This window comes from Python bivittatus, unplaced genomic scaffold, assembly GCF_059951505.1.
Source record: "Python bivittatus isolate LINGU-HERP-01145 unplaced genomic scaffold, Pbiv_v1 ctg000020_np1212, whole genome shotgun sequence".
Classification (NCBI taxonomy): domain Eukaryota; kingdom Metazoa; phylum Chordata; class Lepidosauria; order Squamata; family Pythonidae; genus Python; species Python bivittatus.
In genome coordinates this window covers 117,660,826-117,687,039 of record NW_028277030.1, presented here as the reverse complement: position 1 = coordinate 117,687,039, position 26,214 = coordinate 117,660,826, and the positions used below count along the sequence as shown (strand labels likewise).

Here is a 26,214-nt window from a genome sequence, read left to right as displayed (position 1 = left end):
TTAAAATATTTAGGACAGTTAAGTTTTAGAAGACTTGCAAATAATAAACAACCCAGGTGGATGCTCCATTATTGCAACATTACTAAATTCAAAAGGGAAATTTCTCCATAACTAGATACTGAATTAATCAGAATAAATATTATATTTGAGAGAAAAAAGTGCCTCCATTCTCCTCCCAACATTTCAAAGCAGATGTAGGAAGGGCTGGAGGAGATGGAGAATTGCTTCCTCTCCTTTCCAATGAGGGAAAGCATTTCATAACAGAAATGTTAATTTATACAGCCTGTGTAAAACAAAACAGAGGTGCATAATCCATTAGGCTACAGTACTGAGCTGCAAAAATCCAGATGACAAATAAAGTTTTGCATACTTGTTTGCTGCCATCTAGCAGTCATTCTGATTTAAGCAACACAGATATAGTAGCTCTAATCTCTACAGGCTGCTAATAAATTTGGGTATAGGAGGATATGCTACTAAAGTGACAGGGAATAAGAAAATAAGATCAGCAAGCTGTGCAAAAATATCTCCCCCATTTATTGCTGCTGCTTTCTGAGGTCACAAAATGTCTCTCCCTTTTTACTTACTGCCACTGCTATCCACTGCAGCTGCTTCTTACCCTAGACTTAATGCTAATAATTTGCCATTTAATTTCTGCGAAGGCATGACTAACACTTCATGGATACCCCTCAACAATCTGCTATTACAAAGAAAAAGATATCCTTGTTCCTTCATTTTCCACATAAACAATCCTTCCCTCTTACTCCAACCTCCTGCCCTCTGTATAGATGAATCAGCACACTGAAGAAACTCTGGTTTCTCAGGCTGGCAGAAATGAATTGTATCTGATGCTAAATGGAAGAAAGTAAGAAATCTATGGATTTTACCGAGAACAGAGATTAGGCACTTTAATCTGTATGTGGCAGAAGATAAAAGTTAATGTATTCAACAAGGAAAGACTATCAATTATTACATATGTTAACTGTGTTATCTATATTTGATTAATCTAATTCAAATCTGGTTTCATTTATTTAATTTTTAAAGATTTAATTTAAATTCCTCTCACGTTTCATAGTGGCCCCCAAGACACTACTTGAAAGCAAAGTACAGCTCTTGACACTGAAAAATACAGTGGTTTCTAATCTAAAAATAAAGTTTCATAATATTTTCATAAATTGTATAATCTGCAAATATACATTCGATGTAAATTTCTATGTTTTCTGCAAAGTGTATCATATGATATCAAAACAATGCCTTGCTTTAGAGCAAAGAAAAGGGGGGGGGGAATCCTCACACTGCACACATTTCTTTTTCGGTTTTTTGCTATTCTTTTCCTACTTCTTTCTGTAAAACTTAAGATAAATTTTAAAATTACAAAAATAACAAACACACACATAGCATAGCATGAAACCTAGTTTTGACACAATATAAAAGGAAACAGGAATTTTTGTCTGAAAAAAATTCTCAAAATCAGTGTGTTGGAAGAGAACATTTAGGCTATTGAGTCCAACTCCCTACTGACTGCAGGAATCCAAATTAAAGCGTCCATGGTAGATGGCTATCTAGCCTCAGCACAGACACATTTAGCGAACAGGAGTCCACTTTCTCTCTGGGTAATTGTGTCCACTGCCAAATCCTTTTCACAGTTAGGAAGTCTTTTTTCCCTAAGATTCCATCAGGATCTGCCATTCTGTAACTTAAATCTATTCTTCCATGTCCTGCAATTTGGAATAGCAGAAAATAGATCCTGACACTTTTTCTGTGACAACCTTTGAGCTATTTGAAGTGTGCTATCATATTCTCCATCATCTTCTCAAGCCTAACTTTTCCAAGTTCTTCAAATCTCTCTTCACATTACTTTTTTTTACAGATGCCAAGCTATCCTATTATCTGTACTTTTCTACTTAAGTGGAGTACTCTGCATTTGTCTATTCCATTTTATTTTCAAACAATTCCTTTAATCTGTCAAAATCATTTTGAATTTTGTCTTTTAAAGTATTACTTTAGAAGTATTTCCCGCTCAAACGTGTACACTTTTTCAATAAGCATTCCATCTCTACGATATTTAACAATTAGATTAAAGTTTAATTTAAATAAAAATTAAATGTAAAAAGCCAAGTAATGAGCTAGTGATGTACCCACTTAATTGTGTTGCCATCCAACCTATTACTTAACTAGAGTGCAGAATGTCATTGGATACTTGTCAAAATGTTTTAAAGCTGCACGCACAGCATTTCCCCAATTTACTCAAGAAGTTAGCTGACCAAAAATGAGGAAGAGTTAATCTGGTAAGAACTGCTATTCTTTGTCTCCAGAGAGAGAACATTCTGGGGAACTCCGGAATGTTCTGTTTTTCTTCCAGATCATGGCAATCTGGCAATTCCAGTAGTGTTCTGGCAGTTCTTGAATAGTTATCTTCATATACCTATTAAATACAGTGGTACCTCGGGATACGAACTTAATGCGTTCCATGACTCTGGGCGTATCCTGAGTTGGTCGTAACCCAACGCAAATTTCCCCATAGGGTTCAATGTAAATCCAGTTAATCCGAATTTGGTCGCACTCCGAAGCAAATTTTCCCATAAGATTCAATGTAATTACCATTAATCCATTCTGGCGTCCGCGGACCACGCATCAGGGGCACGAGAACGGCCGGGCGCGGCGCGGCAGGAGAACGGCCGGGCGCGGCAGGAGAACGGCCAGGCGCGGCGCGGCGGGAGAACGGCCGTGGACCATGTGTCAGGGGTGGAAAAATGGCCGCGGACCACGTGTCAGGGCGGAAAGATGACCGTACCCCGAGGCAGAGTTTGCACATCGAGGTAAATTTTTGCGGCCGGAGCTGGTCGTAACCCGAAAAGTTCGTTAGTAGAGGCGTTCGCATCCCGAGGTACCACTGTACAGTTACTATGCTAACGTATATCCTGGCAGATAAAGCCACTTGAATCCATTCAGAGTTAGACACTAACTGGGCATGTACATGTGAGTTGACTGTGGCACCATCTTGTTCTGCTATCTGGGAGGTGTTTAACCCTGTACCTCCTGAGAAAGTGAAGAGGATCCTTGAGACTATTCACACAGCAGCCTAACCTTTAGATTCATGCCCCTTCTGACTAGTTAAAATTTCCTGGGAATAATGTGTGGTTGGATCAATGAAATGATGAAAGCATCCATAAGTAAAAGTGATGGTTCCATCTGACTTGAAGAAGATAATGACGCATCTCCTCCTTAAGAAATCATTACTGGATCAAAAAGTTTCCAAACAATTTTTGTCTTCTTTAGAGAAGGTTTTGATATGGCAGTTGGACTGCAGCTTTATAGGGCCCTGGAAGAAGTGGATTATCTGACCCATTTCAGTCTGGTTTCAGAACAGTCATAGTATAGCTTTCATTGCACTTGTTGATGACCTCTGGCAGGACTGGGATGAAGATGGTGCAACTGTCCTAATTCTCCCAGCAGTCTTCAATACAATCAATTATGGTATCCTTCTGGACCAGCTGTAGGAATTAGGAGAGGAAAGCATGATGTTGTGATGGTTCTCCTCCTTTCTATGCACTGGTTGCCAGTCAGTGTTGAGAGGGAGAGATCATGAGATGCCACAATGTGATGGACTGGAATGGTGGGAGGGGAGTAAAGAATGTGCTCTCATCTCCAGAGGAGCGAAGAAGAGATAAGCGGAGGAGGCTGGCACCTCCCTGAGAAATCCCATTGGTGTGAACAGACTGAGCCTGGGAACTGGCCTCCAGTCTGGGAAGATTCTTGTAAATGGGTTGTAGCTAATAAACCTTGCTGGATAATTTCTGTATGGTCTCCTGGATTTCCTTGGGCTAGGCCTGACACACAAAGCTTGATACTTTTGCTGTCCCTGTTTAACATCTACATGAAGCCACTGAGCAAGGTCCTCCATTAATAAGGGATCAGTATATCATCAATATACTGATTATTCTCAGCTATGTATCTGAACTCTGGGCTGACCAAGTGATGCTGCAAAGTCTTGTCTCGCTACCTGATGACTGTTGGGGTCAGGATAGGGAGGAACAGGTTTAAGGTCAACCCCGATGGGTCTGAGTAGCTGTGTATTCCTGGTTCTTCTGGGACCAGATTTTCCATCTTCAGGTTTGAATTGAGTAGCACTCCCCCAGACAGAATTAGTGCGCAATTTGTGGGTCCTCCTGTTCTCACAGATGTGATGGAATGTATCTACAAAGGGGAGGGTGATGTGATGGATTGCAGCAGAGAGCAAGGCTATGAGGAAGGAGGAGGTGCATTCCAGGAAGGGAAAGGAGACAAAAGACAACACAGTCCAGAGGTACAGCATGGGAAGCATAAGAGGTTCAGGATAGCCACTCCCTACAATCTCTCAGGGTATATCCAAGAGTTGCAGTAGTATAGATTTAGTCTAGCAAGATTCTGTCTATATGGTGTAAGCAAATAAACTGAACTCAACTGGACTGTTTCACCATTGCTCTTGGGCTGAGCCTGACACAGCTCCTGATCAAAGAACAGGTGGCAGCTGTAGCCAGGAAGGCCTTTTCCCAGATTTATCTAGTATACCAACTGTACCATTTCCTGGACTGGGAGTCCCTTCTCACTTATCACTCACAACTTAGTCACCTCATGTGTGGACTACTGTAATGTGCCCTACATGGGGCTGCCCTGGAAAATCACCCAGAAGCTGCAGCTGGTCTAGAACATGTCAGCAGACTCAGTTTTGAGTGTACCTCAATATGCTCATATAACATCTCTGCCTGTGCAAGCTGCACTAGTTACCAATAAGCTTCTAGGTACAGTTCAAGCTGCTGGTTATGACCTATAGAGCCCTTCATGGCATAAGGACTGGCTATGCGAGGGATCAACACATTCCCATTATTTTTGCTCACCTAGTAAGATCTGACAGAATAGGCAAGCTGCAGGTCCCATCTTTAAAATAGGAGACTTGCCTTCTCTATCACAGTGCCTGCTTTCTTGAATACTATCCCACCAGAGATTCAAATAGCCCTAACCCTTCTGTCCTTTAAATGGGTGTCTGAAGAACCAGCTCTTTCCCCAGGCAATTAAGTAGGGGAATGTATTTTCAGGTAATTGTATGAATGTACTGGTTATATTGATCCTTGGGTTTTTGCCTTTTTCCCCTTCTTTTATTGTACTGGGTGTGTTTTTAACTTGTATGTGACCCAGAACCATTATATGTTGGGCAGCTTTATACATTTTGATTTCTAAATAAATAATCATCTTGTTTATTAGCTGTATTCCAAACAGTGGTGTATAAGCCATGAACTCTATGAGCCAATGTTCTCCCTACATTATTGAATAGCTTAAGTAGGCCCCATAAGAGAAAATGTACACTTCCTTCTACAGGTCAAAAGCCTTTGAGGGATTTACTTCAGAAACATCAGAAGGTAGGAATGAACAGGAACAAAGCCATACACAAAACTAATAAGACAGTGATGTTATTGCCGTACAAATGTAGTGCAAAAGTGTATTTATAAGACCATATGTGCATAAGTGTTCATATGTATGAATATATGGCCATAGTGGCCAAGCATATATATGTATTCTAATACCTACAGTATCGTAATACTTAGAATTTACCTAAATGACTTAACTTTCTACTATTTTGCTTGTAATACACAAATGTTTCACTGCTTGTTTCTTCTTCCATGCTTACTCATCTACAGGCTTAGGAATGCTAATAGCTTCTAGCTTTAATACTCTTTTTGCCATTGTCTTGTACTGGGGTTGCATCTTTGTGTTGGATCTTTTCTGCTTCTGCTGCCTCCAGCACCTTCCCGATTCTTCTCCCTGGCCATGGATTGGCTTCTGGCTCTCTCAGCTGTTGTCAATTCTGTTCCATGCCTTGTCGAATTGCCTCTCACTCCAGCACCTTCTCCTATCAAACTTAAATAAACATCCCCCTCTCCCTTTTTCTTTACCTCCTGTGGCTTCTTTTATAGTTCTTTCCTTTGAAATCTATGTGGCAGCTTGCAGGTGATCCTAAGGAATTTAATTTTTTTCTCCCTTTCTCTGTAAGTGCCTGCACTGCTTAAGCTGGGCAGCTGCTAGTCAGACCACTGAAGAGAAAAAAACTTTAACCACAACAGTCACACACTACATTTTTCTGCTTCAGGGCAGTTCATCCTTCCACAAAGGGTTTTCATCTCCAACACCAGCAGAATTCATTTTAAAGCCCGCTGATCAAGCTTGCTGTGCTTAGGCTAAATACATCTTTACCAGTTCTTGTGTGATGCAATCCATCTTGTGTTAGCAGCCCAACTTCTAGGTAACTCAGCCATGTTCCCAGAAAACAAATCTATTCTACTAATAAATTTGCAAAGCCAGTCATTCAACAGTAGTTTTTTTCTTTCTCTTTACAGCCTTCATCCATAAACTGGAAGGATGGATGAGACACCAACTAATCCCCAGGTTCTTCAGTTTCCTTTCTAGGCCTTCAAAGTTCATGGTGACATCACTGTAGCTGTTTTTTTCCCAATATTATTTTCCCCATATGGAATAGCAGGAAAGGATAATTTTATTGGAGTGACTAACATTTGAAAGTTGTTTTTTCACATAATTCCTTCTGGCAAAGAGTTCAGTAGCCTTGCTCACTTTGACTGACTCCCTTTCTTAAACAGAGTTGTTTCCTCAGTCAGCTCCTGCTATAATATGCCTCTTGTTTTTTAAATCTTCATTTTTTTTATAAGTTGAAATGTGTCAACTCACTGCTCAATCTAGAACTTCTCCTTTAAGCACCCACTATAAGCTTGCACTTGCTGCAGATATGTATCTGTTGCTTTTGGACAGGAACACAAGCATGTTACTAGAACTGCAGATCATGATTGCAGATTCTTGTCCTTTCATTTTCTCTTTTGTTTCTTAAGACACAATCAAGAAGCTGCTGTTCCTTCTTGTTCCTTTCTTGAACTTAGAGGCAAAGCAAATACTAAATCTTAGAGGGAAAGCATGTAACAATATGTGGATAGAATTCTATTTCATTCTAGATTAAAAGAATTAAAGATCAGAGGTTCCATGAATACAATTGCTACACAGTACTACAGATTCTCAACTATAGCGCTGTACCAATACAGTTGCATAGTAATGATAAGATGAAGTCAGCCATTCTAATGTTTGGCTTTGGCTTGTTACAATTTGAGCAGGAAATGAACTATTACACATTACACAATAAAACTGTAATTTATGGAAATGTGCAAAGACACACAATGATCTAAATAGAAAACTGTGTCATTTTCTACCCCAGTATTGAAATCTGGATGATGATAATCTTTCTACCCTATCATATCAACCTTCTAATTTATTCACTGTTTAAGATGCCTGAATGAAAAGAGATCTCAATCCATTCTCCTCTTTAGGAAGAGAAGAGTAAACTAAGAATTGGTATTCTGCTCTTCAATTCACTCATCAGAAAAGCTCAAGTTTTTCCTAGGCTCTCTGCAAGTGATGCTTCAAAACAACTCTTTTTATACTTTCCAAGAGCTACTAGAATCTACATCCTAGGTAACCCTGGTAACAGAAGCCAGCCAGCATAACATCTTAAGCCACTGGCCAACTTAAATGTGCAGTAAAATAGGTAACTCCTTCTCCCTCAAGCTTTTATTCTGGACTCTGAGTTGCAAAAGTGGTTGAGACTAAAAGAACAGAAGAGAGCAGACATGTTTCCTGGTAAACTCCTCTATTTCTCTCTTTCTAATTCTACTTCAGTGTGCTTTTTTCAATGATGACTGGAGTTGCCTATCAGTACAAATAAGTAAATGAGAGAAATGCTCTGCACTGGTCTGTGTGATACTAAGTATTAAAGGCCTCATGATGAGATGCCTTCATTTCTGACTTTGTTAATATATATATACACATACACACATATATCTCTCTCCCCAAAATACAACACAAAAACAACAGTGCAAAAGCATTCAAAAGACACTTTGCAAAGCTTTGAGGCAGTTTCATTTCCCAGAAAGTTCAGAATCGCTGCTATTTCAAAGGTTTTCCCACATGTACATGAACACACAAACAACCTTTCTGTTGGAACTGCAGGAAAATGAAGTGGCTGCATATATGACTAGCTCAACCCTTTGAGGAGGTTTCTTTTAAAAAATGCCTTTAATAAGGTATGGTGAAACATTAAAAGTGATTTTAAAAGGAAACTAAAATGACTTTTATAAGCCTAGAATGGGGAGAATAGGAAAGTTTTGCCTCAAACCAAAAAGATAATAGTGACATTCTAATGCCTACCTAGAAAAGGCATGCCTCAAATGCTAAAACTGAAAATGCTAAATGCACTGAACCTTAAAAGACCAGCACATCTGTAGATGATTTTAACTGAACCAATATGATAAAAATGAAACAATACATTTAAATGGTAAATTAAATAACAGATACAGACATAATATTTAGCATAGTAAGATATAATTTATGGGATTGTATTTACGTAAAAAAAAAATCTAAGCACCTATAGACAAACACTTTGTTTCTTGGATCAGGCATCCTTTAGTCAGCTTGTTGAAGTATCTATAATAGAATGGTTTTATTTGAATCAACAGCTAGACCATGAAGCTAGGTTTTTACTACTATCAAAATAAAATAGGAATCAAACATTTAGAGTAGGAAACTTACTTAAGGATCCAGCTACAATAGCACACCCATCTGCTGATCCCTGCTAGGCTCCAACCCATAGCAGGTCAACTTTGTTTACTATATTCCTGGGCATATGCCTTCACTAATTTGGTCATGCCACCTCACTTGCAGCATGGAAGAAAGGTACAAGCTTTAGAAATGTAAACTGGAACGTCTGATTCTGATTATCTCCTGTGGAGCCTCAAAGCATGGCTGGAATTTTTTCAAGATAGATCTCTTTACCAACTTCCCAACTTTCCTAACTTCTTTTGTGATACTTGAAATATATGTTGATTCACAGATTTATTTTCCAAGGGTCCTTATAGTGATCGTGTGCAACAAAGGCAGACAATCTGTTGCCCTCTTAAAGGCATTCGCCATGAACCTTATACTCTTTTCCACTCTGGAAGCCTGCTGATCAGGGTACAGTCCATGAAGGATCCAGTTACATATATTCCAGCAAATGTTTCATGGATCACCTAGAGACTTATTAGTTCCCTACTAGTAACTATGCTTAAAATGACTGACAAGTACATTACTGAGGGATAAAAGTGTAAAGAATATGCATACTTATGAGAAAGTATGAGAATGAGTACATATACATATCTACCCACTCCATCCCACTGTGAATGAAAAGGTTCCTCAATGTGTACAAACTGAAGCATTAACAGATATCTTGTAGGGACTTACGTGCCTTTCTCTCCCTCGGATGTATGAAAATGACATTGTCCTTACCAGGGGGCAGTACATCCACGTGGAGACTTTTCTGTTTTCAAAACTGTTATGTACCACTGTCCATGACATTATGTACCACTGTCCAATGTATTATCTACAAAGTCATTTTTGAGACAGATTGCAAACTGCAAATTGTTTATGGTAAAACACCTAGCTTAATTCTGGGGATTTGCTTCCTCCCAGTTCCACATTTTGCAACATCTTGCATGCTAAAAGTTCTAGAAAGCTCAGAAACTTGCACATTCTTTGAGGCCATTTTGGTTACAGGTAGTCCCCAGGTTAAGAACCCCCAGATTAAGGATGACCCATAGTTAAGAATGGAGCCTACTGTAGCAAAATTTGAGTTAAATACACAGTGATTCAAGTTAAATACACAATGGTTCAAGATCATTACACAATACTACTTTAATATAATATTATACAATAATACTGTTCCAGCTTACATATAAATTTGACTTAAGGACAGACCTTGGGAACAGAACCCATTCTTAAACTGGGGACTATCTGTATTCTTAATGAAGCTGTTTCTCTACAACATATGCTAGGCTTTTCTCTGTCATGGATGAATACAGCTATAAATTTTCATCTCTCCCTCAATAATATGCATGTTTCTATATTTATACCATCTTGGGCTGCTATCCAAAATGAAATTTTTCATCACTGAAAGAGCTGTAAAAGATACTGGACTGGACTTTCCAATTGTGACTCAAAAGTGAACACAAAAACGTGCTAATCAAATTGAATTTGCGAGCCCAGCTCAAAAAGGAGGTAAGGACTCATCCCACTATAAACACGGAGTTTCAGAGGTGCTTCAGAAGAAACACACTTTTTAACATACAGGTAGTCCTCGTTGAACGATCACTCACATGGTCACATGATTACAATTTGGGCGCTTGGCAACTGGTTTGCAATTATGATGGTTGCAGCATCCCGTGGTCACGTGATCACCATTTGCAACCTTCACTGCTGGCTTCCCACAAGCAAAGTCAATGGGGAACTCAGCAGGAGGCCGCAAATTGTGTGATGCTGCAACTACATGGGATTCACCTAACAACAGCAAGCGGAACTGCCGCAACTGCCCTTGCAGGTCAGCACAGTCACCTGATGTTGCACTTTACAACTGTGTCGCTTAGCAACAGAGTTGCTGGCCCCAGTTACCGTTGTTAAGCAAGGACTACTTTTAATTCTGAAATTCAGACCAATGTCCCAAACAAGGACCCACTATTCCCTACGTATAAATGTTGTCTCATATACTGATATTTGGTATTTGCAAAGTACCATTTATTCCACAATTTAAATACTCATTATTATAAGCAGAAAAGCTGCCTAATTCAGATCATACTATGAGAACTCTGATTAAGTGCCATCAATTTAATGAACTCTCTACATGCCTTTGAGCAAGCCACTTACTCAATCACCAATATCAGCATCCTGATGGCAATATATGGTTATAAAAATTTGCAATATACTTGAAGCATTTTGACAACACCCAGCTAATCCTAGCCAAACCTGAGATATAAAATTGAGCAACTATTATCCTTGGCAGCTGGTTGTTATATTCATAGGTTGTTTCCCCCTGCCCCCGCCCCCATTTCAGAGATCTCAAGGATGTAAAGATGTGAAGAGATGGCCATGATTCCCTTGCTTGATTCTTGCCCCTGGTGGCTGATTAAACAAATGACAGACCCCATGGTTAAGGGAAGCAATCAATGCTTCTGTGAATATAAGATATGTTCCTCTCTGCTTAAAGGAATCAGGTATGAGACCTCTCCTAAAAAAACCCTTCCCCTTGGAAGACCTCTAATTATAAGTCAGTCTCAAAAAATGGTGGTCCCACAATTCCAGATGCATCTGGATGAAACTGATTATCTGGACTCATTTCAACTGGAATTTTGTCCAGGATATAGTACTGAAATTGCTTTGGTTACCTTGGCTGGATGACCTTCCTTAGAATGGGTGGGGCAGGGTGTTATATTTTGTATCTTTTAAAATTATAATCTCCCTTAATTGTTTATACAAACTGAAATAGAAAGTATACATTCAATACTAAATACACGTTGCATAAAGCAGTTTTATTTCAAACATTTATTCCTGCCTCAATGAACCAGCTTCTTCAGAATCTGCAAAGAGAAGACAGAACCTAAATCCATGTCTTTCACATTAAGATTTAATGCTACTACCCTAATGGTACTAATGCTGTCATTAAAATATTAGTAGAGGATGCTGACCATTAAAATTACTCCTTGCATACCTGCTCTTGGATTTCCAAGCTATCATAAGGGACATTATAATTCTCAAAGAACATTCTACAGATCTGAAACAAAAATATACTGGATATAAGTTGTGTAATTTTAACAGAAAAGTTCTTGAGCTTCTATCTTTGGTCACTGCCTTCCCTCTTTGACTTGGGCAATTTTGAACTCAAAAGGCCTGTTTAGCCTTTTGAAAGCACTACTTCACAAGTTCAGTGTGGTATTACATCATATTTTGCTTGCTAGTACCTGAGGTCTGCCTGATATAGCTGTAAGAAATATGATTGGTTTTTAATATTGTTTCCAATTGCTATGTGCATTTAAATCAGAATGTTAAAAATGCTCTGAATCATCCTGTATCAGCTGGAAACTGATTTCATTTAGTAACTGGTGGAAGCAAAAAAAAAAAAAAAAAAGTTTTAAGGGCCACATCCATCTCACAAACTGGAAGTCAGGGAAGGAGAGAAGAACTCACATGAAATCCTTTACAATTCAATGCAGTTATTATGATCATAAATATCAAACGTGTTCATCAGCTCCTAAATTTAAAAAATGCTAAATACCAATGCCCGCAGAATTGACTAGAGCAGTAACATTTAGTTTTCCAACTGTGAACCTGTTTCTAATTCCAACCTAAATTCCAAATAGGAAACTCTCTTCTGTTACATTTAGAAATATATTTTCTCTGTTTAAAGCTTTTTAACTGGCAATATCTATGGTTACTGAAATCATTGTCAATCATATGACACTCACTAGTTAGAAAATCAGTAGGTTAAAAGAGGTTTAAGTCATCATCAAATTTATTTTCATTCCATTTTAAAAATGGAAAGATAGTTCAGTAAATTATGCCAGAATTCTGAACCCTTATATCTATTTAAACTACAAAAGGAAAGTGAAAATACAGTTAGTCCTAGTATTAGACATTTGTGTCACAACTCTCTAATGAAATATACTGAAAAAGGATTTAGGATTAACAGGATGCTGTTATGCAGGACTTCCCAGAGATACAAGTGGCTGCTGTTTAATGGTAAAGTTCTTTGAGTAGATGGGGAACTACAGTGGTACCTCTACTTACGAACACCCCTACTTACGAAATTTTCAAGATACGACCAGCTCCAGCCCCAAAATTTTACCTCTACTTGCGAACTTGCCTCTACTTATGAACCAGATCCGCGGCCATTTTCCCTGCTGCCATGCGGTCGCGGCTTTCTGTGGGCAAGATCGCGGCAAGGAGATGTTCGGTGCGGCTTGTGGTGTGTTTTGTGGTGTTTGGAAGGTTTTTGTGGCGTTTGGAAGGTTTTTGAGGTTTAAAAATAAAATGCATATGTTTCAGAACTGTTTAGCCGTATTTACATTGAACCTTATGGGGAAATTTGCCTCGTGGTGCGACCAAATTCGGAGGACGGAATGGATTAACCGTATTTACATTGAACCTTATGGGAAAATTTACCTCGACTTGAGATCAACTCAAGTTGCAACCAGGGTCACGGAATGGATTAAGTTCGTAACTAGAGGTACCACTGTACTTCAATGTCCCAATAGAAAAGAATAATGATGTTATCTAGTTGGGTAATGAAACATCTAGAAGCAAACAACCAAGCTCAGAGAGCACCAAAGACTCCACTATTTCAATGTGTTAAATAAATAAATGCTTCTAGGCTGAGCTGAATTCTGAAAAGTAAAGTATCTAGTGACGCTGACATTTCTACTTTATCAAATGTTGAGCCAATGTAATATTCTGATATAGAACTCTTGCAATATAAAACGATTGCCAACCCCCCCCCCATTTTTTTCTGATTTCTGAATAAAAACTGTCCATTTGCATATGGGCAAAGCTCATCTGCATGTGTATTTGGATCAACAGTTTTTCATGTTACTAATTCATGAGTCAATAATTTGTTGGGTACACACATACACAGAGATATAACTTAGATTTCTAGTATAATTAAAAGAAGGTTACCTCTAAGAAGGTAATCTTAAAATCTATGAATCTGCTTACTTGGCTGAGATCCAAGGGTTACATTTTAAGAACAATGTCAACAGAGGCACTCTGCCCCAAAACCCTTGTGTTATTTTGCATGTGTCATTCCAGCCCTTTTAATTTGCCCTCCCATGCCTAGCACTGATTGTTCTATTAATGTTAATGGATGTTACCATTCATTTCATAGTCATTTAAATCCTAAAGTCCTTTGGCACTTAGTCCAGTTTGAGTGCAACCCTGATCCAAAAAGATCCAAGAGTACCCTGCACGGAAGAGATATCCAGAAAATCCTCCACTTAAATGGGGGTCAGATTAGACATTGTCACGAGAGTAGGACAAGAGGTTCAATATAAACATACTAGTTTTGATAGTATTAATACTTACTTTAGATGTTTTAGCTCATTCCTCTGAAAACAATATTCTAAAAATCATGGGAGTAAAAACTATTAGCAAATGTTTTAACTCTGAACAGCTGGAGAACAATTTCAATAACTTAAATTAAAGCTATCCATGCTTTTTTTGCACACCTCAACCAATATGTCAATCATCTACTTCCAATTCAAAACAGAAACATTACATATGACAGTATTATTGCTATAATTCTCAGAATTTTTTCCATGGTGGTGTTTATAAAATACTGTATAACTATTTCAACAGATGCATCTAACCAACCTTGGTAATCTCAAAAAGGAAGGTAGAACCTCATTAATACTTGCATGAGAGACCATTTATTCATTTATCATATTTAACATGTGAATTGTTATAGGTTTTAATTGTATATTTATTTATTGTTTTAACGTGTTGTGAGCTGCCCAGAGTCCCCCATTGGGGGGAAATGAGCGGGGGACAAATTTAATAAATAAATAACCAAACAAACAATTGTACCTTTGCTCTCAGCAAAGCCAGGAAAGTTCCACAGGTTAAGACTGATAAATCAAAACAAATATCTGAAGAAACTGGTAACTCACTTCCATACTGATGTAAAGAAAATGATATAGTCATATCTACAACATCACCAAGATGTGAGCTTAGCCTGAGGAAATTTTTTTTAAAAAGAGAGAAAAAAAGAAAAGAAAAAAGGAATTAATGCAAAGATATAATATCAGTAGACAGAGAAGTTGCAAAAGTTATACAATTAGTGCTTGATCTATCATTGAAGAATTGAACATAAAAAACAGAATACTCTATTTTTAACAAAAACAAGAAGGATTTTAAAGATTTTTTTTTAAATCTCTGAGCTAAATGCCAGTATCTCCACAATTTTATTATCTAAAGATAAATCACCTACCAAAAGGGAGGAAAAAGAAGAAAACTACTAAAAACCTTATAGGTAAATATTTAGTTTCTACCTTGAGAGGATTTTTACCTTTTACTTAAGGACATGATTTATCCAAATAGTAGTCCTTTCTCACTTCACAGTAATCACAGCCTATTTCATCAAAGTCAGTTCCAGAAAATTAGCCATTTTTGTTTGCTTTAAGATAGCTGTATTCTTGACAAGTCTGTTTCCCTTTTCTCACACTTTTGCTAAATTTAATTTAAAAGAAGTTTTCTGCTTCATGTTATCATTTGTGCAGCTATAATATTCCTTTTCCTGTTATTTTGTTTAAATACTTATATGACACATTGATCTCAACTGAAGCCCTTCTCCAGATACTCCTGCCCACTGAGGTAAAAGGGTTGACTACAAGATAAAAGGTCTTTTCAATGGTGTCACACATATGTGAAAATGCCCTTTCAAGAAAGGCTTGCCTGACATCCAGATCATGGTAATTTTGGTGCCAGGTGAAGCCCTTTTTATTCTCCTAGGCATTTTTAAAAAACCATTTGTAAAACAACATCATTTTGCAACTGCTATATTTATCACTATTATTATTGCTGCTCCTGGTTTTTATCTTACCAAGTATGCTGTTCTCTATGTTTAGGCAGGTGGTATCTATATTGAATAAAATAAAATGTGCTTATTTTATTTTTGGTGTAATTTATCCAACTGTTTACCAATCAGAGATATCCTGTCATTGTACAAAACCACAAACAATGGATAAAAGGCTGGTGTTATAATTGGAAAAGACTATGAAAAGTTTGCAAACTGAACCAAACAAACTTATAAACAATTCTGTACTTTATTTCACCAGGATACCTGCTGTTTACTAGATTAAAAAAATTAATGGCACACATGGAGAAAGGCTTAATCCACTAAATTCCTCCTTGGATCTTACTAACCATTCAGCAATACTAACTTATGTGATCAACCAAGCTCAAATGAACAAAGACTTTAAAACTAGGTAATGATTAATATGGTTTCAACTAGAAGAGGCAAAGACCTTTCCTTTCTACAAATATATATTTGGTGATGTTCTAGATCATCATGAGCAGGTTAGGAATGGGCAGCCTTTTTTCCCCACATTGAAGATCAAATTCCCACAGAAGTAAACCACATCCCAATTATGAGAAGATCCAAAACTGAATTAATCTCTGAGTCTGGCCTCTTGGTCTTGATAAGATTGACTCTTAAGAATACAGGTAGTCCTTGAGCTATGACCATTTGTTCAATGACTATTTGAAGTTACAGTGACACTGAAAGAATGGTACTTACGCCCAGTCCCCAAAGTTACGGCCACTGCAGCTCTCCCATGGTAATGTGATCAAAATTTGGGTGCTTGGCAGCCTGACTACAATTATGACCACAGAGGCGCTTCATCTCCCCCCATCCTCCTCTCTCCCCCCCATCTCTGCCCTTTTGGTCCCCAGTACTCTGTGGCCCCTGCTGCCCTGCATTCCACTGCCCCAGCTGACCTTCACCATCTTTTTGCTCCCACTGCTGACCAAGCATGCCTGGCCTAGCCCTTCACAAGGCAGCTGCTGGCTGCATGAGGATTTCTTCCTGAGGTCACATGTGGAGGTTTCCTCATGAGATCTCGGGAAGAAGGCCTCACATAGCCAGCAGCCTTGTGAAGCCTCATCAGCAGTGGGAGCAAGAAGACAGTGAAGGTCAGATGGAGTGACAGAGCACAAAGGGGCAGGGCCTTGGAGTACAGGGTGGTGAGGGCAGCTGGATTTTGCACTGCTGGGTTGGGGCAGCTGTGCCTTTGTGCCATGCAGCTGGGCTGAGGCAGCTGCACCTTTGCACTGCGGCTGGGATGGCTGCACCTTTGCACCGTGGCTGGGATGGCTGCCTAGGGTGGCTGCAGTTTCATGGTGTGCTGCTGGGCTGGGTGGGGCAACTGTAGATTCTTGGGGCGGCTGCAGCTTCACGCTGCTGCACTGGGGCAGCTGCAGCTTTGTACTGCACTGTTAGGCTGGGGCAGCTGCAGCTTTGCACTGTGGCTCAGGGGCTTCTTGAAGCCCCATAACTGCAGTGTGGCAAGAAGCCCAAGCCATAGCATGCCAAGAAGCCCCTGAGCCATAGCTGCTTGCTGCTCCATAAGGCAGGGTGCAGGGTGATCAAAAGGGCAGAGATGGGGGGGAATAGGCAGTTAGGGGGAGTTGAAGGGGAGGCAGTCCCTTACCTTGGAAGAACCAAGGCTTGGGGCTAGGAGGGACCAAGCCAGGAATAGCTTGGATCAGGGTGGGTTCATGGCTAATGACTGGTGGGATTCCCTTAACGATGGCAATGGGAAGTGCTGGAATTGCTGCCACTAAGCCATGTGGTCACATGACATTGTGCTTTACGACCGCATTGCTTGGGAATGGAAATTCTGGTCCCAATCGCCATCGTAACTCAAGGACTATCTGTATTGTAATTGGTTGAACATACTGCTTTAACACCAATAATAACTATCTTTTAGCCAACTTCACCCTGAGAAACAGCTTCTAATTTCCAGGAAAATCAAATCTGGATGAAGCTCAATCAAGAAATACCAAGAGAATATCATATGTCCTGAATTCCTCAGAGGAAGAATATAAATAATTTTTAAAAGTTCCTTATTACTGATCTTGCATTTACAAATCACTAAAATTAGTTTTTCTCTATACCCAGAATCACTGACCTCTATCATAAGCCACCACACCTTGTTTCTCAGTCTTGTCATACCGTACTCACATCATATTCACTGATTAACACTAGGCAAAAGTCAGAATATAACACAGAAGAAATTCCATTTGCACTTAACACCATATGTTAAAGCCACTAACAGCAGAATTATATAGAATCCAGCTCTCGATACTTCCAAATAGTTATACTGGTGGGACACGAAGGGAGCATCAGGTCTGAGGAAGCTCACATTTTAAAAATCTGCTAATGTCACTAACAGATACTCATGTGACACTAAAATGCCAAGATAAACAATCAGGAATTTTTAATTAAGGCAGCACATTCTTTATAGTGGAATTTTAAGAAGTGAGGAGTATCACTGAAATTGACTCTTAAAATGTAAGGACTTAAAATAATGATTTTACAAAATATAATTAAAGCTTGCTTATCAAGAGATATAAGGATTCAGGGTAAAATAAAAATTTAATGAGGAAGAAAGTGTTACAGACATCAAAAATAAGAATACTCCAATTAAAACTTTCTGGTTTGGGGGGACTATGTGTATCCTAATTTAACCAATAAAAAGACAATTTCCCCCTAAGCAAATATTGGGTGTGTGTGTGGGGAGGGGGAACATTTGCTGAAAATAAGATGCTAATAAAGACTGCAACTCTCCCTGCTTTCAGATCTGTCTTTGAAAATGTATAGTTGCTTGAGAGGCTTTGCCTGCCTAATGACTTTAGACCTTTGTAATATTTAAACAAGGTTTCTCTCTTTCTTTCCTCCCCATTCATTTAACTTTTTCCCATCATCTCCATCCACTTTTATTCCCCATTTTCCTTTTTTTCCTCAGTGTACTTCTTTCTCCCCATGTTTTCTGTTTCTTGCTGTTTTTGCTGCAAACTGTGTGTGTTAACTGACATTAGATGTCACAAGCACATTACATTTGTGATGCAGGTCTTGTGCTGGTCACTACTAAGTTTCCAAGTACAGTTTAAAGTGATAGTTTTAATCTTTAAAGCCCTATACATCTTAGTGCCTAAGTATCACTGCCTCTTTCAACTCAAACAGACTCATCTGATACAAACATCCCAGGAAAAAAAATGCATGTAATTCCTCACTATCATGACACAGTTGCCTTTCCTGAGGCAGGTTAAGACAGAGCTCTCCTGTAAGGTTTTTCTAACTAGTTAGGATACCATCAAAGGAGTTTTATATATTGCTCCAATTTAAGTTAACTATGACTGCTGGTTTTAACTATTTGTATTACTACTGAACTATAAGATGGATGTTTAACAGTTTTGTATACTGCCAAAAGTCATATGACTGCAGAGGTATAAAAATCTAATTCACATTTGTTGCATGTGCATGTTTGCACTCATTATGTATACATATAATTAAGTGTGTAAAGTGCACAGATTTGTAGGGCATCTCCAGGACTGGTTTCAGCTGAAGTTGGCAATTCTGAGTTTAACTTTAGCAGTGCACATGATTTTGTTTGTGTTTCTAATCATTTTCTATTTACTTTTCTTTGCTGGGTGGGGGAAGATTTCTTTTTCTTCTGAGGTAAAAACAATAACCATGTCAATGTTATCATTTTATTTAACCAAGCATTTTTACATCACCTTGTAATGCGCAGCCCTCACAAAACTACTTAGATAATTAAAACATGAAATGTAAACATGTCAAACAATTACAAGAGTATTCTCTTCAGTGAAGAGGATAGTGTCTTATGCCTTCTTATTTACAGGTAAATACAGTAAGTTACTCAGGTTTAGCAACTTGGAACTTGAATATATCTGAAAATTTACACACAGGTGGCTATGGAAACACATGTTCTATCACTATCTATTTTTTAAATACAATAAATTTAAATATAATACACAAATGAACCTGTAATAAAAATGTCTCTAAAGAGAATGCCTACAGACTGTTTAGGGTCTAAGAAATTGACAATCCCTTCTTGTAGAATATTCCACTTCTGCCCATCCCAAGCATTCCATGATCACTAAGCACACTGAAGCTTGCTGGTCCTTTTCCTCTGATGAGTCTCCCTTCCATACTAAGTTTTTTTCCTCCTAATCCCTGATTCTTCTAGTGTTCTAATATTTTCCTCCAGAATATGGAAACACACACTTTTGTATACAAAGATCCAAGTCAATGAGATTGCTATTAATACATAGAATTTATACACAAAAAATACACATTGTTTCCACACAGTTTCAAAATTTCTTAAGTTAGATTTTTCAAATAACAGCAAATATAAGTTTCTGTTTCAGAACTCTGTTACTGCCTCTCCCTCTGCGTTTTTCTGTGCCTCTCCTGGGTTCATATTTCCTCTTTGTGCACTGCATCCCTATCTTTCCCAGTGTATACCTCTCTCCATTCCTGAAAATCCCTCCCCATTTGTGCACACATCTTTTTCTATAGATATTCCCATTTCTGTTCTATAATGAAATATGTTTAAATTGTATACAGATCAATTTCCTCACGTTTTTATTTTTAATCTGTCAGAATATTTCCCATTCTGATGAAATAGGTCAACTTTGTATTTTGCATATCATAGGGACTGACACAATGCACTAAGTCATAGGTACTGAATGAATCACAATTGAATGGCTTTACTGTACAATCCAGTAAAATATAGCTTAGTATGCTGCATGAACTGAGCCACTCATGCTCTTTTTTCTAATGGGCAGACATAACAAATGCAAGAATTCTATGAACTCAGGACTTATGTTGGTTTTATATCTCAAGGTCAAAGTTATACAAAGTGGCCTCAAATCCAATTCACTGGGATCAACTCTGAAAAGTACTTAGCGATACAGGTTAAAATCCTAGCTTATTAAATATAAATATTTAAATGTAAAGTGTTTGCTACTGGATAGAAAACCATCAACTTAGGTTCTGATATTTAAATTCATTATATGGGTGGGGGTGTGTGTGTGTGTGTTTGTGTGTTTGTGTGTGTGTATAAGACTCATTTTTTAAAAAAATGAAAACATGAACTTTTTTGCATGATGAGGTTGATGGGTTATAAGGCAGGAAAAAAAATGATAAGTATGCTGAAAAAAAATCCAAAATGTCTATGTTATTGGGCTACTATATGTAACAATACGTGGTATAATATATGCTGTGAGGTTCAGGAAATCACACAATAAAACTAGTTGCTAAAGGAATATCCATTATACATCAAAACTAATAACACAATCTAGTTAATAACTTAACTATGCAGAAAGTGTTATTCAAATGGAAGGTTGAACTGACAGCTCCTGTAAGAAATACAGTTCTTACAATTCCCAAGTTCAAGAGGGCCCAATATTCAAGGAAAGTGACTACTCTTGTAAAGAACAGAATGAAATTTTAATTTCTGCAGATTTGTATACTGAGGTTTCCATCCTATTGTATGATTGAGCTGGGCTCAAAAATTAGAAATTCTCTGCAATTTGTTTTAATGCTTTTCTTTTCTGAACTGTCAGATGTTTGCATATTATCCATGTACTTTGAAAGCAACTTAAAAAGATTTAGTTATTCCTACAGAGTCATGCTTCCATATATTTGCAAGTATACTGCAGCTCTCTATTATGTGCCAATAACATCTGTATTTGGAGTTAACAAGAATCTTTAAAACAGCATCCATTATTGAATGATTTGGTAACCTCAACTGAGCAGCAAATGAAACATCTAGTAAAAGCTATTCATTTCTGCTATCTAAATATTTTCTACTATCTAAATATTTATGATTTGAAAAAAATTTCCTGGTATGTAGCCTAATTCTTCCTGAATGAGAGCAAAGCAGACATATTCCCATTTTACTCTTCCAAACTAACTATATAAATATTTCTAACCAACATCTTTCACCTTGTCCACCACTTGTCATACACTATATTAACAGTGGTCTTGCTACTGATTTATTCTACAACAGCTCATTATAAAACTTGTTATAGAATCATAATCTTCAACTCCATGAAAAACTGGCTTTGTACAGCTTCTCAAGAAGAAAGGGAGAATTTAAAAATTGGAACATGAGATAAGGAGACCACAAATACATTTATTTCAGTATCTGAAAAGTTCTCATGTAATTGCAGACATTAGTCTGTCTTAACTACTGAAAGCTAGTAAAACTAATAGTGAAAGGTATATTGCTCATAACCAACCTGATGCTCATTATGTAACAACTTTTCCTTAGAGATTCAGATTCTGAACCTCCTTATCAAACCCTTGCATTGTACTTTTTCAGATTAATAAAACAAGACATATATTTATACACCAAGGCATTTGCACTCTCATTTCTAATTCAAAAAAAATGTGGCAAGTCAAAGGAACAAGGCATGAATGCAATGGAGTCACTGCTTTCACTAAGTTTCAATGATTAAGACAAACTAAAGTAAAAGTTTTCTGTGTCCTTTAAGCTCTGGAAAATTTGCAGTACCCTTTTTCAGATATTCAGATAAAGCAAAGCATTTATTAGAAAAAGAACTAAAAATAGCTTCACCTTTAACACTGGACACAAAAAAAAAAAAGAGGGGGAGGGGGAAAGAGACTGTATACTAGGGTCCGCAGCTGAGGAATAGGAGAATATTAAGGAAGAATTCAATGGGTGCCAAGACACCAGGCTTCTTGGCTATTTCAGTTCCCTCTAAACATAAACAATTCATACGCTTTAAATGGTCAAGCTACTATTTGGCTTTTGGCAGAACTCCAGAGAAATGAAGCTCTACTGTTGTAAAACAGCCACTGAAAAACATGCCTCTTACATGCTTTTAGCATTCTTGTGAATTTGTACAATATGCATGCTTTATTTGGTTAAGTACAGTATCTTTAGGGTAAGACCTAAGGCATTCAGGATTTCACAGTAAGAACCAGCTCTTTCAGTCATGAATTGCAATCCTTCTTTTCTAAAGCCTCAAAGAAGTTACAGGATCACTTTACACATCCCAAATGTTATTTTGTTAATAAATTCTAGCAGTACTATTGTCCAGTTTAAAATAGCCAGAAGTCCTCAACTAAGAAGTAAAATGCTCTCGTGATTTTACACTGAAGATTTTAGACAATATAGACACTCATGTGACAAAAAAATAAGATGGCTTATGTCTAAACATACACAGTAAGTAGCTTTTTGGCTACCTGACCAACTCAGCAGTGCTCTACAACTCATTAAAGATTAGAATATTTCTACACTTTTGTATCCTATCAATATTGTCTTTTCTATCCTTTTAAAGGTAGAAATCTGTAGTACTGATGGGCAACTAAGACAGCTGGCAGCAAGGGTTAACTAAGCTTAGTGAGTTACCATTCCCCTTATTCAATTTTAGTTATTAGAAAATTACAACTGGAATTATAAGCAGATACATCCCAAACCTGCTTCCTGCAGTCCACAACCACAATTAAATATATAAGAGGATGCAATATTGCTATCCATTATATTGATCTTAAAAATGTACCATGTTTGCATTAAGCCATTAGAGAGGAGAGATTTCAGAATGATTCTATAGGTTTAACGCTCTAATTGAAAGGCCATATTAACTCTAAGTACTGTACATATTGTCTGTGGTATCATCTAAGCTTGTGAAAACATTAAGACAAAGTTATTTTAGCATATGCATAATCAATCTACCTTGTATTCAACCTCTCCAAGCATTCTTGCAGTACAGGACAACAAACAACCCTCCTTCCCTATTCCAATATCTCTGTATGTAGATTTGAATATTGACTTAAGGCATCAGAATTTCCACACTAGCAGTTTATAGCACTATGCAGCTATTGTTGGGGCAATATTCCCAATTTAAGACAGGCTTTATATTGCCATGATAGGCAGATGACACTACAAAGCAGTATTGCAGAAAGGATTCTATAACACTTTAAACATTTGGCTGATGAGTTGTGGCATGTAACCATTTCCCCCAGGCAATGTTTCTATTCCCCCCACTCTATTAAAATGAGACCTGTGCACAGTTTTCACAACCCTAACCAGTAGAAGACATGGTCTTAGGAGCTGCAGAAAGAACATAATGTGACAGAATAGAAAATGTCTACTGGGGGCAGGGAAAACACCAGTCTAATCAGCTGGGATAAATCACAATGGTGTTTATATTAGGGATGGCAAGAGATTCTAACCTTAACTTTTAAGGACTTAAGCTTCAAGTAATTATACTAGGGAAAAGAAGCCATCCTATTACTATGTTCAAGTCAGATCTTCAGCAAAAATCAGCAAGGAACACTACCACTGTACACAAAGCAAGTTCTGCATAAATGGTATGGGAGAGGGTTGGTTTCCACTATAGTGGGGATGCTCTTTGTATACAATTGAATTACCTGCTGTAGGAAACTAACAGAATATCAAGTTTCAAGGACGATCCATTTCTATAAACTCTTAAATAACAGTCTTAATCCCCCATTTTTTTCACAAGTTACACACACCTAGATCAGTCTTGTGTCAAATTCACATTAACAGGCTATTCTGTACTCAGATTAACCTCACTAGTTTAGTACAGATGCTGTTATCCATACAGATATGTGGCAGAAGGCTGTGTAAGATATTAGTCTTTACAAATACTGAATTTTTAAATATATTACTGTCTTATTCTGCTAAAAATCATACCTCACAAATTTAATTATTCCATATATGACATGAATAAAAATTCTCAGATTAACTGATCTAATATTTCAGCATGCAAACAGCATCTCCCTTTAACAATATTAACTTCTTTGGCTAAATATAATTACATATCCACTGAGCAATCAAACACAGGGTCCAAATATGTTCAAATTTACAACTCCATCATTATTATATTAGTACTCCCATGAAATATCAAGTTTTTTTCCAAAGCAACTGCAAATTAATTTAAACCTATCCTCCAACTTTCTAGTCACCATCTTAGTTTTTCAATCCTTATGTAAAATTAGGAATTTGTCTTCCATTTGTACTATCTTCAAACGAGGGAATAGAAAGTAATACACAATTACAGAGAATCACTGAGTTGAATAGAGATATTTAAATAAATTAAAACTTAATTTACATTATACATTCTTTCCACTGAGCTAAAGTTAAAAATCACTTTGTAATGCATATAAATGAAAGTAAATTAGTCAGCAAGTTCATAGGCGGCCCTCAGAACTGAATTCCAGTCAACCACCAAAAGGTATAGATTTCACAACTAAGCAAATCATCAAAACTACAAGCAACGTGGGGTTATGTCCTTCAGGGCTAGCACGAAAAGAGTAGTCCCCTTTGGCAAGATTAGTCCCGATCTGCATTAATCCCAGCACCGCCCCTGCAGAGAATCTAAATATTTCAGATGTTCGCATATCCTATCAAAATCAGCAAGGCGGGGAGGCCAGATTAGTGAGCGTCGTTATTTTTTTTTTAAAGTGGAACTATAAAATTTCACCCTGTGGTCGAGATCCAAATAACGGAGCCCTAATATATATTTGGGAAGAAGGGCCTCCGTCCGCCCAGGCCGCTCCCTCCCATCCAAGCCAGGGAACGGCGAGATCTCGCTCACCAAGCCCACATCTCAGCCTGTACCCCATGAGAAGCTCCCTCCAGTCCCAAACTGCGCCTTCCACACGGAGGCCACCGCAGAGCAGCCGCAATCAGCCACGAAGGGCCTATGATCAGAACCCCCAGACGGCCCGCCCGTTTCCATCCCGCTGTTCCGACCGAAGACCACCAAACCGCCTCAATCCCCCCCCCCCACCGGCCTTACAGCGTAGATACAAATTCAGCCATTCCGCTTTCTCCGCGCTAAATAGAAGCCCCCACGGCTGCTGCCGCCCGCAACGCCAGCGGAGGCCCAGGCCGTCCTCTTCCCTCCACTCCGCGTCGTTCTTTGCTGCGCTCGACGTCTCCCGCCTGACAAGGCCTCATCCTCCCCGTCAACCTTCGCCCACTCCCCGCCCCACGATCCTTCCTCCGAAAGAGCCGGCCCGGGCCTGTACCTGGCGCCGCAGCCTCTTAGCTTGCCTAGAAACTCCGCGCCCGCCCGCGCAAGGAGCCTCCGTCGCCCAACTGAGGCGTCGAGTCGGGTCAGGCTACAGTTCGAGCGGCCGCCTCCGCCTCCTCCTTCTTCTTCTTTCTCCTCCTCACGCAGCGGCCTCTCCTTTCATCGGCCTCTGCCCTCGCAACCCGAGCGCAGCCAGCAGCGCAGACATGTTGGAAGCCTGTATCCCAGCGGCCGCTACTAGGCCCTCCCTCCTTCCCTGCCGCGCAACGTCAGAATGCACCGGGTGGGAGGAGGGGACAAGAGCCCCCTCCCTTACCAGAACCTCGGAGGAGAGTCGAGCCGGTATTTTAAAAAAAAAAAAAAAGACTTGCCTCTACTGGTCGCAATGACGGTCATTCAAACTCTCTGGTCACCACCCACATTTCCATTGGATCTTCTACCTGTCAGACCTCAAATTCTAAATATCGATTGGTTAACTTATTTGCCATTTATAAAAATCTCAGTTTCCCCAACGCCCGTTGGGTACGAGTCTCTTTCTCAGCTTCTCATCAATTGGTCGACAGCTCAGGTTCCCGCCCTCATCTATGTGCTTCTAGAAAACTACATGGTTATGTAGTATGAAGCTTCATTGGTGCCACACAAGTGCCAATTGACTTCTTCACCCCGCCCCATTCCCTACTACTTCTTTCTCTTACAAAACATAAACTG

The 26,214-nt window shown here is 38.6% G+C and overlaps 1 protein-coding gene across 4 annotated transcripts in view; it reads right to left on the bottom strand.

Annotated features, from left to right (window-relative positions):
* PPM1B (protein phosphatase, Mg2+/Mn2+ dependent 1B) overlaps positions 1–25,818 on the bottom strand; it is a 63,655-nt gene extending 37,837 nt beyond the window's left edge. Inside the window, exon 1 of one of the 4 annotated variants that reach the window (XM_007424641.4) lies at positions 25,502–25,818. The gene's annotated coding sequence lies outside the window, so the exon portion shown is untranslated. Of the gene's footprint in view, positions 1–14,472; positions 14,496–25,501 lie in introns of those variants that run through there. The other 3 variants (XM_088147642.1, XM_007424643.3, XM_088147650.1) reach the window with 3 other exon arrangements.
* Positions 25,819–26,214: the final 396 nt, after the last annotated feature.